Source organism: Cibotium barometz, chromosome 9 (assembly GCF_041138505.1).
Source record: "Cibotium barometz isolate CiBa-2024 chromosome 9, ASM4113850v1, whole genome shotgun sequence".
Lineage (NCBI taxonomy): Eukaryota > Viridiplantae > Streptophyta > Polypodiopsida > Cyatheales > Cibotiaceae > Cibotium > Cibotium barometz.
In genome coordinates this window covers 22,026,372-22,033,346 of record NC_141054.1, presented here as the reverse complement: position 1 = coordinate 22,033,346, position 6,975 = coordinate 22,026,372, and positions in this window count along the sequence as shown.

Below are 6,975 nucleotides of genomic sequence, written 5' to 3'. Positions count from 1 at the left end.
ATGTTGATGATCATATTGATGTTAAAACATGTACACATGGTGATGGTCATACACATACATGTGATGACATTGATGTATCACACCAACATACCTATGATGATGTATCATGCACACACACATGATGATATTGATGTATCGCACACACATATACATGATGATAGTGATACACGTGCATATGATGCCATTGACACATATGCACATGATGATGATATATGTGATAGTGATAGTGAGAGTGATGTGTGTGAGTCAAATCATGTGGGAATGATCTTGATGATGGGAGGGATGGCAGCAAGCATTCCGAGCATTGTGATTGTTGATACGCCTATGTCTACCTACCTTCTAGTAGTGGATCATAGTGATGCATTAGACTATATCCATTGTAGTGTGTGAGATTTAGGATGGTGATACTTCACATGTTGATGAGCACATCATAGACTATGAGGAGCATATACGTGAGGTTCTAGTATTAGATGTGTTGGATTACTCCTCTAGAGTTGTCACATGTGGAGAGATTTCGAATACGATCACTACTCCTAGTTTTCATAGCATTCCTGGCAGCATTCGTGTGGATCGAGTTGTTGTGATTGAGCAGTCAGGGATAGTGCATGAGTAGTGATAAGTTTGTGGAGGTGAGACATCGTAGGAGTATGCATATCAATCATATTTTTAGCATATCCTATGACATTGATTGAGATATTTTCCTAGATCCAGTGATTAGAGAGATTGACCTATCCTTGGATATAGATTATATATGGATTCCATTTATGGATACAGACCATGATCATGATTATCATTTTAGAGAAAGCCTTTGCATGCCAATGATGATTCCCCGCATAAGGAAAAAAGAATACCAGGAGTGGGCGAGGAGGTGCGGCTTTGAAAAGCTGCTCGATTGCCATTGAGAGGATCAATAAGACCCTGAGGATGGGGGCAAACACATTAACTAGTTTCTTGAAATGAACACTGTACATGTGGAAGGGAAGGAACCTATCAAGATCTCCGATCTCGCAGTTCACCATGCACTAGGGTTTTCGATGGATGGAGCATTGGACATGAGCATGAAGCCCAGAGTGTAGGAGGAGATTCTCAAAATAGGCAATATACATCAAGTTAAGGATGTAGCAGATGAGACTAGGTGAGAGTAGTTTGTTTTCTTTTTACAGAAAGTAATGTTCATGGGGAAACTAGAAGACATGTCAAATAAGATTTGCAGGCTGCTCATGGCAGCAAAAGCAGGAGAAAAAATCAACTTGGCCACCATCTACAAGGAGAACTTTCCAAAAAGAGTGGCCACATGGGCCAAGGAAAAATAACCCATGGTGGTGCATGCACACCTAAGGGACATCACACAAGCGCTAGGTCTGTGGATCCCAGGTCTGGAGAATCTTATGTGGAACGACCACACCATGAAGCTGGAGGATCCTTAAAACCCACCACAATGACCTTTAGCTCTTTCAAAGATGACATGGATGATGAAGAAGAGTGGCAGAAAATCTCCCAGAAGGCCATTAAGAAAAGAAAGCTCGGAGTAGATGAAGAGCTGTTGCCTGACCTAGACAAAGTAAAGAAGTAGAAATTAGAAGAAGAAAGAAAAAGACAAGTGGAAGAGAGATAGAAATAGGATGCCACCCATTGAGCAAAAGCAGAAAAGAAGAAAAAGCTGGAAGAAGAGAAAAGGAAAAAGGAGGAACTAGAAAAGAGAAGGAAGGAGAAGGAAGAGAGAAAGAGGAAAGAAGAGAAACAATAGAAACAGAAAGAAGAAGCAGCTCAAAAGGGGAAGCTGTCCAGAGGGGGCTGATCTGTCCATATCACCAGAAGAACTACAGCCTTGGGTGGTAGCCTTAGCACAGAAGATGTAGGAAGGACCAAGCCACAGCCCCAAACTACCTAAAGATCTGGAGGCACAACTTCCTACCTAGCAACTATTTACACATGAACAAAGGGCTGATGACTGTGGCGGCCTAGAGCATCCTCTCTCATGCCCTTGCTTCTGTTGAAGAATATGAGTCAAAGGCCCAGAACACCATCAATCAAATGTGTGCACGAAATCAATAACAACATGTACTGCTCAAATGCAAAGCCAGGGACATGGAGAGAAAATTGCATATGGTGGCTCAGCATACTGAATTGGGCTGAATCAGATAAAGGTCTTATCGATCAGATTGAGCAGGGGGATTGTCAAGAGCAAGTCATTGAAGAGTATAAAGCAGGTTTGACAAGTTTGGAGGATGAGCATATGATGTTTGACATGCAGGATGATGCAATTTCAAGCTTTAGCTCAATGGATTTGCATTATGAACTAGATGTGGGACAGGTTGTTGTCAACCCAAACATACTTTTGTCAGAGGATGTGTGTTTTAAAGCTGATGAAACAATAGAAGTGGATTCTTACAGAATGGGTTGTCAGATGTGGATGACGGGTTGTCAGAATTCAGATTTTCATATGTTTCCAATTTTGTGGTTGCAAGTTGGGTTTAAAAGAATGCATTACAAGGTGCAATGTGATCAAAATTCACTGTTTTCAAATCAAATTTCACTGTTTCAGAGTCAAATTTCAAAGGATGTTGAGGAAATTCCGTCAGGCTCAGAAAAATTGCACAAAGGTGTGAAATATGTAGATGACACTTTGTATAGTTCAAAACTAATGTCAGATCATTTTAGACAGAAAAAATAGATCTTGGAGGATTTTTTGATTGTCAAGGCGGACTTGTACCTAGTTTTGCAGAGGACAAAACAGCTGAAATATGCTATTTCAAAGGTGGAGGATAGTCTGAGGATTGCTAATCCAATCTTAGATCATGTAAAAGTGTTAAATTGGATTCATGAGGATTTTCAGAAAAAGATTTTACCGAATGATTTGACAAAAATTTTGCCAGGTGTTCAGGTGTTCAGAAAATTCCACCCCATGTTTTGGAAGTATTTAGAAACTTCTTCTTTTCAAGGAGATTCAGATTAGAGACCGAGAAGTGCAGGGAGGAGGATTCAGAATTCAGATTTTCATGTGTTGCAGACTTTGAAGTTGCTGATTGGGCAACGAAGAATGCATTATAGGATGCATAGTGATCAGTTTTTATGGTTTGTGGATCAGATCACATCTAAACAGGTTCAGAGGATTCCAGAGGATTATATGCGGATTATTTGCTTGATTTTGGTGGAATTTTCAGATTTCACAGCAAAGTTGGTTTGTGTGTATCAACACAGGTTTCTTGCATATTGGTGTCACATTTTTAGATGGCCAAATAAACCTACAAAAGCTGATTGAGGCTGATTTTGATGGTTGGAGGATTCAAGAGGAATGCCAAATTCATCAATGGGAAGTTGCAAAAGTTGTTGAGGGCCAAAGTTTTGGTTTTGAAGTGTCTCAATCTCTGATTTTGCTGTCAAAGGTTCAATCTAATCTTAAATATGTTTTCATGGTGAAGAAAGTTGGTGATCAAATTGATTATTTGGCAAATTTGGGTTCAGATTTATTTGACAAAAGTTGTTTTGATAGCATTCAGCTTGGAGGATGTCAAGTGCAGATATTTGATGGATGTGAAGCAAGTTTTACAAATCTGACTATGTCACAAAAGGTGTGGAAGATTAGATTGGATTCAAGGCAGAATTATGTGGTGAAATTTTCAAGTGTTCCAGAAGTGTTGTCTAATTTGCCAATCAAGTTTCTTTCATTCAGCTTGACAAGGGAGTATGGTCCGATTTTCAAAATGCAGAGGAAGCAATATTTCAATGAACGGATAGGAAGTCAGATCAGCAAAAAGTCAGTAGTGCAGCAGATTAGTCAGAAATCAGTAGAGCATTATGTTTCAAATGGAAAGTCAGCGGATATGCAAAATTTCAAAGAGGAGGATGTTCTGATGGCGTTTATGCTCATTTTGTTTTATCTTTGCAAGATTCTTTGCTTGTCTAGTTTACGGATCAAGGGATTGTGGGTCCGATGTCAGCCTGCGGCTCAAGCCACCGAGCTGTGCTGCCAAGTGTTTAAGGGCTGAATATTGGATGATATTTTTTGTCTAAAACCTTAGTCTTTTAAATTGTCATAATCGAATGTAGTGTGAAGTGTCCTTTAAAATTTGGTTGGAAGTTAGAAAGTCGTGTGAAGTAGTTTTTGGGGATATATAGTTATTTTGGCGTAGAAGTTGAGACACATGTAATCGCTCAGGAAGAAGAATGATGTTTTTAAGCAGTTGGCAGTTTTGTTTGTCAAGTTATTTGTCAGTCAAGTGTTTCCTCTTTGAATTACTTCTATAATATGAATTTCTGAAGATGAAATGGAGTTTCTATTCACAGAGTAACTTGGCATGTGTGAGTTATTTCTGATTGTGTTTAAGTGAGAAATTTGTCAGTTTATTTGTCAGAAAGTTTGTGTTTTGTAGAGGGTTGAAAGAAATGTAGTTTGCAAGAAACACAAACCCAGAAGACCAGACTGCAGTGGGTGCTGGAGTTGCGTGAAGCAAAACAAGAGGCCGCCAGGCTACAAGTAGAACTCGTAGTGGTGAAGGTTGATGCAGAATTAGCCACGGACAACCCGAAGACGCTGTCGGACGGTGTGCCAAGGAAAGAGCACAGAGAGCTGCTCATTGAGGTCTGAAAACTGCAGGATGCCATCTAAGCTCTAAACAAAGAAAATGTGCACCTGAAAGACAAGCTAGCAAGTAGTTCAACAGCCTCGTGGGGCAAGCACAGATAACCCCTTCTTTGAGGCCTCCCATGTTATGTTTTTAGAATTGTTGAAGGCTAACAAAGAACTGCCAACATAATTTTAGAATGGAGACAGAATAAGGTCTATACTGACCAGGAAACCCCTTCCTCCTCTGAAGCATCTATGCTCTCAATACTTGTTCTCTCAGACTTCGGAGGGAAGGAAGATGCTGCCACCAAGGATGTAACCACCAACCAGTGCGTGAACGTTTGGAAGTGGGGCACCAGAGATCCAGATGCAGAAAGCCTATCTCCATGGCAAAAAAGGAAACTCTAAGGCAGACCCCACTCCAATTGGTGGTGAGAGTTTTTGACTTGAAGACTCCACAGATCGAAAAACAGAGGCAACAAGGTTGAAGAGGATATAGAAGCATGCTACTTACTCAGATAATGTATACATTTCAGACTGTACTCCTATGGAAATGTTCATAAGGTTCAAAGATAATTTTTTAAAGGGAATAGGTTCCAGAGCAGATGCTCCAGCACCGAGCGTGCTAGCTGTTATGCCCAGTGGCTCAACGACGACAGAGTGCACAGTTGGACCCCACTTCCCACGTTGTGAGCATAACCTTGGTATTGCACGTGTGAAGGTGGCAGGCTATAACCACTGGAATAGCCGTTGCCAAGATCAAGAAGACAAAGCTTAAAAGGGTGGTTGATCACTACTGCAAGGAGGTTACAGGCTGCTAATAGCTCACAACTAATAGTTGAAAGCCAATAGTGAGAAGTTAAACATGGTCATAGTCCTTAGGAAGTAGTAGTCTCTGTGTCGAGCAATTGCTTTGTAATTATCCTCCAATGATTCTGAAAGTAATCCAATAAACAAAGAGTAATGTTGCCATTCATTATGTCTCTGTGTGTTACTCTCTGTAATGTATTTAATAAGAGTGCTGTGTCTCTGTTTTAATAAACATGCTGTGCACTAAAGAGAGAGTGAGAGAGTTATGTAGTAGAGTGAGAGAGTGTGGAGTTCTAAAGTGGAGTGGTATTGTGAGTGTTCCCATGACCACTCTAGAGATGGTGTTTGAATCCATAAGCTCTGGGCAGGTGGCTACACGCCTCCCTCACGACATTGCCTGATTGGTCTATTACTTCAGACCGGACCAGATTTGGGAAAAATTTGAACTAATCATGATTAAAGACTTAATACAAAATGTTTATGCTCTTCCCTTCATCTCCACATGCTTGATTCTAAGGGAAAATAGGGTTTCATTCTCTTGCCATTGATCAACATTGTTTTATGGTTTTGGTGAATCATATCATGATCTTCCAAACGAGCTCTACAATTTGTGCTACGCATTTCTTTCCCATGGAGAATCGCAGATTGACGGGCATTGATTCCGTTGCTATTTTGCTACCATTTTGTTTGATTACAATGGTTGTGGAGCAAGACTAAGCTTGCTTAAGCTTGGCATAAGGTTATCCAAGCTTAAGCTTGGCAACAAGGACTCAAACGGCTGCGTTTTTACTACACATAATCATCAATTACTGTCGTGAAGAGAAATGCCTATCAAGCTACAATTTCATACAATTTTGATCATCTCCTCCAAGCTTTCAACCATCAAGCAATCATGCACGGTGTAAGGATTTCAAATAATCCTTTAAATGCCATTGATTAAAACATTGTATGATGGCATGTCAAGCTCTTTGAAAACTATGATTTCAAGCCTTTTGAAAACTTCTCTTCAATCTATTTGAACACCATAGATTGAAGTCTTTGATTGCCAATGCTTCAAACATTTTCATGCTACATGAAATGGTGGTATTCCCATGATATGTGGAAGCTTTTTCATGGCCATTATATCCACCATTGAGGTGATTTTGGAATGCATTACATGAGCTCTTGCTTAGCATTAAGCAAGCTTTTGCTTAAGGATTAAGTAAGCATCACACTTTTGGTGTTCATTGAGCCATTGGGACTTCTACTTGCCATTTGGTTGATAGCTTGCTCATTGATGAGGGCTATGGATTAAAGGCAAAGGGTTGAAGTGATATACATGAAAACAGTGAGGTGTGGATCCATATTGTTACCAAATGCATGTGTCTACATGGGCCAATGATTGCATTGATCTTGGAAGTTCCAACTTGAAGCTAATCCTTGAAATTCATTTGCCTTGTGATTCACATGATGTTGGATGCTATTTGGATGTTGTTTTTGTGGTGATTTGGTGTATCAGAGCTACTTTGGATGATGGGGGAAAGCATGAGTACATGCTCTTTGTAATGGATAAAATGAAAATAGCATCAGTCATGTTGCTAAACACATTATAAGTGCTC